The sequence below is a fragment of the Erinaceus europaeus genome, chromosome 14 (assembly GCF_950295315.1).
Source record: "Erinaceus europaeus chromosome 14, mEriEur2.1, whole genome shotgun sequence".
Lineage (NCBI taxonomy): Eukaryota > Metazoa > Chordata > Mammalia > Eulipotyphla > Erinaceidae > Erinaceus > Erinaceus europaeus.
The window spans coordinates 100,661,301-100,672,859 of NC_080175.1; the positions used below are offsets into that span (position 1 = coordinate 100,661,301).

General features: G+C 50.7%; 1 protein-coding gene across 1 annotated transcript in view; it reads right to left on the minus strand.

The window, feature by feature from the left end:
• PCYT1A (phosphate cytidylyltransferase 1A, choline) overlaps nt 1–8,023 on the minus strand; it is a 34,079-nt gene extending 26,056 nt beyond the window's left edge. The window contains exon 1 of the mRNA XM_060172205.1: nt 7,633–8,023. The gene's annotated coding sequence lies outside the window, so the exon portion shown is untranslated. The remainder of the gene's footprint in view (nt 1–7,632) is intronic.
• Between the last annotated feature and the right edge of the window lie 3,536 nt (nt 8,024–11,559).

Consider the following 11,559-nt stretch of genomic DNA (forward strand, 5'->3'; position numbering starts at 1 on the left):
GACACAGATATACACAGAGGCACACACGGACACAGATATACACAGAGGCACACACGAAAACAGATATACACAGAGGCACACACGGACACAGATATACACGAAGGGACACACAGACACAGATATACATAGAGGCACACACGAAAACAGATATCCGCAGAGTCACACACAGACACAGATAGATATACACAGAGGGACACACAGACACAGATATACACAGAGGCACACACGGACACAGATATACACAGAGGCACACACGGACACAGATATACACAGAAGCACACACAAAAACAGATATACACAGAAGCACAGACACAGATATACACAGAGGCACACACGGACACAGATATACACAGAGGCACACACGAAAACAGATATACACAGAGGCACACACGAAAACAGATATACACAGAGGCACACACGGACACAGATATACACAGAGGCACAGACGGACACAGATATACACAGAGGCACACACGAAAACAGATATACACAGAGGCACACACAGACAAAGATATACACAGACGCACACACGGACACAGATATACACAGAGGCACACACAAAAACAGATATACACAGAAGCACACACAAAAACAGATATACACAGAAGCACAGACACAGATATACACAGAGGCACACACGGACACAGATATACACAGAGGCACACACAAAAACAGATATACACAGAGGCACACACGGAAAGAGATATACACAGAGGCACACACGGACACAGATATACACAGAGGCACTCACGGACACAGATACACACAGAGGCACACACAAAAACAGATATACACAGAAGCACACACAAAAACAGATATACACAGAAGCACAGACACAGATATACACAGAGGCACACACGGACACAGATATACACAGATGCACACACGGACACAGATATACACAGAGGCACACACGGACACAGATATACACAGAGGCACACACAGACACAGATATACACAGAGGCACACACGGACACAGATATACACAGAGGCACACACAGACACAGATATACACAGAGGCACACACGGACACAGATATACACAGAGGCACACACAGACACAGATATACACAGAGGCACACACGAAAACAGATATACACAGAGGCACACACGGACATAGATATACACAGAGGCACACACAGACACAGATATACACAGAGGCACACACAGAAACAGATACACACAGAGGGACACACAGACACAGATATACACAGAGGCACACACGGACACAGATATACACAGAGGCACACACGGACACAGATATACACAGAGGCACACACAGACACAGATACACACAGAGGCACACACGGACACAGATATACACAGAGGCACACACGGACACAGATATACACAGAGGCACACACGGACACAGATATACACAGAGGCACACACGAAAACAGATATACACAGAGGGACACACGAAAACAGATATACACAGAGGCACACACGGACACAGATATACACAGAGGCACACACGGACACAGATACACACAGAGGGACACACAGACACAGATATACACAGAGGCACACACGGACACAGATATACACAGAGGGACACACGGACACAGATATACACAGAGGCACACACGGACACAGATATACACAGAGGCACACACGGACACAGATATACACAGAGGCACACACAAAAACAGATATACACAGAAGCACACACAAAAACAGATATACACAGAAGCACAGACACAGATATACACAGAGGCACACACGGACACAGATATACACAGAGGCACACACGGACACAGATATACACAGAGGCACACACGGACACAGATACACACAGAGGCACACACGGACACAGATATACACAGAGGCACACACAGAAACAGATACACACAGAGGGACACACAGACACAGATATACACAGAGGCACACACGGACACAGATATACACAGAGGCACACACGGACACAGATATACACAGAGGCACACACGGACACAGATACACACAGAGGCACACACGGACACAGATATACACAGAGGCACACACGGACACAGATATACACAGAGGCACACACGGACACAGATATACACAGAGGCACACACGAAAACAGATATACACAGAGGCACACACGGACACAGATATACACAGAGGCACACACGGACACAGATATACACAGAGGCACACACAGACACAGATACACACAGAGGGACACACAGACACAGATATACACAGAGGCACACACGGACACAGATATACACAGAGGGACACACGGACACAGATATACACAGAGGCACACACGGACACAGATATACACAGAGGCACACACGGACACAGATATACACAGAGGCACACACAGACACAGATATACACAGAGGCACACACAGACACAGATATACACAGAGGCACACACAGACACAGATACACACAGAGGGACACACAGACACAGATATACACAGAGGCACACACGAAAACAGATATACACAGAGGCACACACGGACACAGATATACACAGAGGCACACACAGACACAGATACACACAGAGGGACACACGGACACAGATATACACAGAGGCACACACGGACACAGATATACACAGAGGGACACACGGACACAGATATACACAGAGGCACACACGGACACAGATATACACGGAGGCACACACGGACACAGATATACACAGAGGCACACACGAAAACAGATATACACAGAAGCACACACAAAAACAGATATACACAGAAGCACACACAAAAACAGATATACACAGAGGCACACACGGACACAGATATACACAGAGGCACACACGGACACAGATATACACAGAGGCACACACGGACACAGATACACACAGAGGCACACACGGACACAGATATACACAGAGGCACACACAGACACAGATACACACAGAGGGACACACAGACACAGATATACACAGAGGGACACACGGACACAGATATACACAGAGGCACACACGGACACAGATACACACAGAGGCACACACGGACACAGATACACACAGAGGGACACACAGACACAGATATACACAGAGGCACACACGGACACAGATATACACAGAGGCACACACAGACACAGATATACACAGAGGCACACACGGACACAGATATACACAGAGGCACACACAGACACAGATATACACAGAGGCACACACAGACACAGATATACACAGAGGCACACACAGACACAGATATACACAGAGGCACACACGGACACAGATATACACAGAGGCACACACGGACACAGATATACACAGAGGCACACACGGAAACAGATATACACAGAGGGACACACGGACACAGATATACACAGAGGCACACACGGACACAGATATACACGGAGGGACACACAGACACAGATATACACAGAGGCACACACGAAAACAGATATCCGCAGAGTCACACACAGACACAGATAGATATACACAGAGGGACACACAGACACAGATATACACAGAGGCACACACGGACACAGATATACACAGAGGCACACACGGACACAGATATACACAGAAGCACACACAAAAACAGATATACACAGAAGCACAGACACAGATATACACAGAGGCACACACGGACACAGATATACACAGAGGCACACACGAAAACAGATATACACAGAGGCACACACGAAAACAGATATACACAGAGGCACACACGGACACAGATATACACAGAGGCACACACGGACACAGATATACACAGAGGCACACACGAAAACAGATATACACAGAGGCACACACGGACACAGATATACACAGAGGCACACACGGACACAGATATACACAGAGGCACACACAAAAACAGATATACACAGAAGCACACACAAAAACAGATATACACAGAAGCACAGACACAGATATACACAGAGGCACACACGGACACAGATATACACAGAGGAACACACGAAAACAGATATACACAGAGGCACACACGAAAACAGATATACACAGAGGCACACACGGACATAGATATACACAGAGGCACACACGGAAACAGATATACACAGAGGCACACACAGACACAGATACACACAGAGGGACACACAGACACAGATATACACAGAGGCACACACGGACACAGATATACACAGAGGTACACACAGACACAGAACACACAGAGGGACACACAGACACAGATATACACAGAGGCACACACGGACACAGATATACACAGAGGCACACACGGACACAGATATACACAGAGGCACACACGGACACAGATATACACAGAAGCACAGACACAGATATACACAGAGGCACACACGGACACAGATACACACAGAGGCACACACGGGCACAGATATACACAGAGGCACACACAGACACAGATACACACAGAGGGACACACAGACACAGATATACACAGAGGCACACACGGACACAGATATACACAGAGGCACACACGGACACAGATATACACAGAGGCACACACGGACACAGATATACACAGAGGCACACACAAAAACAGATATACACAGAAGCACACACAAAAACAGATATACACAGAAGCACAGACACAGATATACACAGAGGCACATCGGACACAGATATACACAGAGGCACACACGGACACAGATACACACAGAGGCACACACGGACACAGATATACACAGAGGCACACACAGACACAGATACACACAGAGGGACACACATACACAGATATACACAGAGGCACACACGGACACAGATATACACAGAGGCACACACGGACACAGATATACACAGAGGCACACACGGACACAGATACACACAGAGGCACACACGGACACAGATACACACAGAGGGACACACAGACACAGATATACACAGAGGCACACACGGACACAGATATACACAGAGGCACACACAGACACAGATATACACAGAGGCACACACGAACACAGATATACACAGAGGCACACACAGACACAGATATACACAGAGGCACACACGGACACAGATATACACAGAGGGACACACGGACACAGATATACACAGAGGCACACACGGACACAGATATACACGGAGGGACACACGGACACAGATATACACGGAGGCACACACGGACACAGATATACACAGAGGCACACACAAAAACAGATATACACAGAAGCACACACAAAAACAGATATACACAGAAGCACAGACACAGATATACACAGAGGCACACACGGACACAGATATACACAGAGGCACACACGAAAACAGATATACACAGAGGCACACACGGACACAGATATACACAGAGGCACACACAGACACAGATACACACAGAGGGACACACAGACACAGATATACACAGAGGCACACACGGACACAGATATACACAGAGGGACACACAGACACAGAACACACAGAGGGACACACAGACACAGATATACACAGAGGCACACACGGACACAGATATACACAGAGGCACACACGGACATAGATATACACAGAGGCACACACGGACACAGATATACACAGAAGCACAGACACAGATATACACAGAGGCACACACGGACACAGATACACACAGAGGCACACACGGGCACAGATATACACAGAGGCACACACAGACACAGATACACACAGAGGGACACACAGACACAGATATACACAGAGGCACACACGGACACAGATATACACAGAGGCACACACGGGCACAGATATACACAGAGGCACACACACACACAGATACACACAAAGGGACACACAGACACAGATACACACAGAGGCACACACGGGCACAGATATACACAGAGGCACACACAGACACAGATACACACAGAGGGACACACAGACACAGATATACACAGAGGCACACACGGACACAGATATACACAGAGGCACACACGGACACAGATACACATAGAGGCACACACGGACACAGATATACACAGAGGCACACACGAAAACAGATATACACAGAGGCACACACAGACACAGATATACACAGAGGCACACACAGACACAGATATACACAGAGGCACACACGGACACAGATATACACAGAGGCACACACAAAAACAGATATACACAGAGGCACACACAAAAACAGATATACACAGAAGCACACACAAAAACAGATATACACAGAAGCACAGACACAGATATACACAGAGGCACACACGGACACAGATATACACAGAGGCACACACAGACACAGATATACACAGAGGCACACACAGACACAGATATACACAGAGGCACACACGGACACAGATACACACAGAGGCACACACAAAAACAGATATACACAGAGGCACACACAAAAACAGATATACACAGAAGCACAGACACAGATATACACAGAGGCACACACGGACACAGATATACACAGAGGCACACACGGACACAGATACACACAGAGGGACACACAGACACAGATATACACAGAGGCACACACGGACACAGATATACACAGAGGCACACACAGACACAGATACACATAGAGGCACACACAGACACAGATATACACAGAGTCACACATGGACACAGATACACACAGAGGGACACACGGACACAGATACACACAGAGGGACACACAGACACAGATATACACAGAGGCACACACGGACACAGATATACACAGAGGCACACACGGACACAGATATACACAGAGGGACACACAGACACAGATATACACCGAGGGACACACAGATAGACACACGTACTCCTCCACTACAGGGCCCCTGGGCACAGGGCCACCCCACACCCCGTCCATGTTGGGCGTTGGGTCCCTCATGTTGCAAAGGCATTGCTCCCAGGTCAGAGCCTCTTAGAGCCTCAGGCCCGCAGCCAGGTCTCCACACTCCGGGGTTGGCTCCCCCAGGTCACCGCGGCTCACAGTCCCCTCACCACCTCCACACGCAGCTCCCAGCCTCTGCCCCTGCTCCCGGGTCAGACCCAACGCCCACGGCTACACGTGGGTCACAACTACACGGGGTCATCTCCACACTGGGGTCACAGTTACACCAGGGTCACAGCCACACTGGGGTCACAGCCACAGTGGGGTCACCGCCACACTGGGGTCACAGCTACACCGGGATCACAGCTACACCGGGGTCACAGCTGCACGGGGTCACAGCTACACTGGGGTCACAGCTACAACGGGGTCACAGCTATACGGGGTCACAGCTACACTGGGGTCACAGCTACACCGGGGTCACAGCTACACTGGGGTCACAGCTACAACGGGGTCACAGCTACACTGGGGTCACAGCTACAACGGGGTCACAGCTACACTGGGGTCACAGCTACAACGGGTTCACAGCTAGACCGGGGTCACAGCTACACGGGGTCACAGCTGCACGGGGTCACAGCGACAGTGGGGGTCACAGCTGCACTGGGGTCACACGGTCACAACTACATAGGTCACAGGGTCGCAGTTGCACGGGGTCACAAGTTGTACTAGGGTCACAGCTGTACGGGGTCACAGGGACCCCTCTGTCCCGACCTCGGGGTCGCAGCTGCACGAGGGCACGGCTGCTTGGGGTCACCGGGACGCAGCTGCACGGGGTCAAAGCTGCACGGGGTCACAGGGTCACAGCTGCACGGGGTCACAGGGCCCCGCTGTCCCGACCCCAGGGGTCCCCGCCGTCCTAGCCCGGTGTCCCCGCCGGTGTCCCGTCCCCTCCCAGGCACCGGCCGCCCGGGAAGCCGCGGGTCCCACACTCGCCTCGTTCTCACCTTCGCTCGCGGCCGGTCGCCCTGTCGCCGAGGCCCGGGCGCCGCGTCACCGCCGGGAGTCCGGGGGTTGCGGGGAGACGCCCGGAGGCGGCGCCGGAACCGTGGGCGGAAGTCCCGCCCCCGCGCCCGCCCGCTTGTCAGCCTCGGCGAGTCCCCCCGGAAGCCGGGACCCGGCAGAGTGGTTCCGCCCGGATCCGGAGGGACAGAAGCGCCGCGCGCAGGACCGAGCAGCTGCAGGTCGCGGCCGTGCGCCCGGCCGAGGCGCCTCCTCAGTACAGGCTCCGCTCACGTCCGGGGCCGCCCAGCTCCCTCGGCCAACAGACTCCATGCGCCTCAGGGCCGCACCTCCCCTCAGCAACGCCGCCCCATCCCTCCGCGTCAGGCACGTCTGCACCCGCGGCCTTCACGTCAGAGGCTGAGGCCCGCCCTCCTGTCAGTCACGTCAGTCAGAGGCTGAGGCCTGCCCTCCTGTCAGTCACGTCAGTCAGAGGCTGAGGCCCGCCCTCCTGTCAGTCACGTCACTCAGAGGCTGAGGCCCGCCCACCTGTCAGTCACGTCACTCAGAGGCTGAGGCCCGCCCTCCTGTCAGTCACGTCACTCAGAGGCTGAGGCCCGCCTGCTCCTGTCAGTCACGTCAGTCAGAGGCTGAGGCCCGCCCTCCTGTCAGTCACGTCAGTCAGAGGCTGAGGCCCGCCCTCCTGTCAGTCACGTCACTCAGAGGCTGAGGCCCGCCCTCCTGTCAGTCACGTCACTCAGAGGCTGAGGCCCGCCTGCTCCTGTCAGTCACGTCAGTCAGAGGCTGAGGCCCGCCTGCTGCTGTCAGTCTCCTCAGAGGCTGAGGCTCACTATTGATCATGGCTCCCTAGCCTCTGGAGCTGAGTTCAGAAGATGGGCTCAGCAGAGCAACTGCAAGGGAAGGGGATCCCTTGGCTGTCAACCTGGGGAGGCTCATCTGCTTGTTTCCTTCCCCACATAGCCGGTTGAGGCTGTTCCGGGGCTTGAACCTGAGCCGCAGAGTCTCAGGTGGGAGTCTTTTGCAGAACCATTATTATCGTTACTACTATTATTTTCCCCAGCGCTTGCTGAGCTCCACCAGAGGGTGGTCAGGGACTTGAACCCAGGCCCCGGAGCCTCAGACGGGAGTCTTGCAGCACCACTGCGCTGCTTTTAGTCAGGGTGGGCTGGCAGAGGAGGGCAGGTAAGACAGCGCCCAGCCCTCCCAGAGTGGCCAGAGCTGTGTATCTGCCGTCACCAACAGGAGAGCCCTGGGGGTCTCACGGGGTCAAAGCTCTGCAGCGGGGCTGTCTGCGGGCACTCCCCCCAGGCCCTTCCACTGAGTCCTGCACTAGCACCCTAAGGCCCTACCACACCCTCTTCAGAGTCCTTCGTTTCGGTGCCACACAGCAAAGCCAGTCCCAGTTTGACTGTCTGTTGGTATGCATGAGACCCCTTCTGTTTCATTAGTTTAATCCCCCCTGCTTAACACTATTCTATTTACATAACCACTTCATTCTATTTACATAACCGCTGTTAACAAGCACCACCCTCCCTCCAGGGCATTGGTGGTTCAGTGGTAGAATTCTCGCCTGCTCCGCCCCCTCTCCTTGTCACACCCTGATTTTCACCCGTCACTTTTCTCTCCACCCTCTCTGCGCAGCATCCTGTTCACACCCTACTGGGCTAGTATATTTATAAGGACAAGATTGTTTGTAGTTTTTAGTTTAGCTTAGCTCAGCTGAGGTTGTGCTGCATCCTGCATGAATAAAGAGATACTGCGTACAACCCAGCCATGAGTCCCGGGTCATCTGTTACCCGCCCGTGAAGCCAGCCCGGCGAAAACAACATATGGCGCCCAACGTGGGGCCTAACCTGCGCATCTCCCAGATAAGTGAAGACTTTGCCTACCTATGCACTATGGTCTTCTCTTCTGCTTACGAAGAGGTTTGCCAAAGCCTCTACTGTTTCATTATGAGACAGTTACTCTGTCTCTGGAACATTTTACTCTGGGCCACACTTTGTTTCCCTGACCGGGAACTTGGGTTTCTTGTGACCCTAATCATAGAGCTTGGGAGATGCACGGAGATTTCTCCTTGGACTTTCTGGATTCCCTCTCCCATGTTTCCCAAGGAGGAGGACTGCATTTTGCTCCGGGCCACAATTTGGTTCTTTATGACCATGATCATAGACCTTGGGATATGCATGGGGATTTCCACTGGGACTTTCTGGACTTCTTCTCACATGTTTCCCGCTGAGAAGGACTACTCTAATTTGAGGAGCATTCTCCAGTACCCTGGCAGTCCCCAAGAATGGAGACACGTGGTTAGTTCTACTCTCCTGATTGGATTCTTTCTTCGATGGGAAGACACTTTTAAAAATGGGTGCCTGAAACAATCCAGCAGGAACAGTCAGAAGCACCCTAAATGGAATTTCGAGGAGCTTTTTGGACTAGGACGCCCTCCAGGGACTCATGATACTACATGGTGAGATCTGCATAATCTGGTTCAAGTTGTGTTTCGTAAGAGAGTGATTTGAATGACTGAATTTTTGCTTGACATTGACTTAAAAAAAAAATGCTGGATGCAGCCATGATTTCTAGAGACATCCAGAAACAATCCAAAAAATTGTTTATTCCTCCTTTGATTTATTTTTTTTACGTCTTGGCATAAATCTGAAACATTTAATCCTGAAAACTGTATGAGTTATGGGCGCGGCAGATAGTGGAATGATTATGCTAATTATTCTCATGCCTGAGGCTTCTAACCGTGGTTCTCCTGTTTACCTTTCCACATTTTATTGAGTTTAAACTGTTTAAACAACCTTAAAATCATACTAGAAAGGACTTCCAATTATAATGGAGTTATCAATTATAGTAAACTTCTAATCTGCTACAAGTTTTGTTTGACAAGTAAGTGAATTTCAGCTGTCATGTCTTCACATGAAAAAGCATCTACTCAAATGGAATTCCTGGAAATTCATTTGGATCCTGTTCTCTGACATCGCCCACAAGATGGAATGACTACAACACACCCCCAGAAACCAATGATGTCACCTGGCACGACCTGAATAAACAGATTCACAGACTCCAAAGCTCACTCTCTACAGAAAAGCAGAATTCTGGTGGCCGACATACAGACATGCAGGGTTTCATCCCTTGGCATTTTCTTCTGCGGTCAGCTACTTTGGACTGACACCTCCATTGGACTTACTGGTACACGCTATTGTGTTTCTCAAAGACTAACTTCAGCCAATTGCCTTGGGACTGTACCATGGCCATTAGTTAAAAAGGGGGAATTGTTGGTATGCTTCTAAAAACCCTTCTGTTTCATTAGTTTAAATCCCCCCTGCTTAACACTATTCTATTTACATAACCACTTCATTCTATTTACATAACCGCTGTTAACAAGCACCACCCTCCCTCCAGGGCATTGGTGGTTCAGTGGTAGAATTCTTGCCTGCTCCGCCCCCTCTCCTTGTCACACCCCGATTTTCACCCGTCACTTTTCTCTCCACCCTCTCTGCGCAGCATCCTGTTCACACCCTACTGGGCTAGTATATTTATAAGGACAAGATTGTTTGTAGTTTTTAGTTTAGCTTAGCTCAGCTGAGGTTGTGCTGCGTCCTGCATGAATAAAGAGATACTGCGTACAACCCAGCCATGAGTCCCGGGACGTCTGTTACCCGCCCGTGAAGCCAGCCCGGCGAAAACAACAACTGTCTCCTCGTGCGCTCGTCTCTCAACAGAGCCTTGCTCAGCTGTGGCTGCTGGTGGTGTGGGAGGTTGAACCTAGGACTTTGGTGCTTCAGTCATGACAGCTTTTTTGCACAACCATTGTGCTGTCTCCCCTGACCCACCACCACCTTTTCCTATGACTTAAACGGGCTAATTTCATACACAGCTTGGAAACCTTCAGACCTTGACACTGTGGATAAACCCCA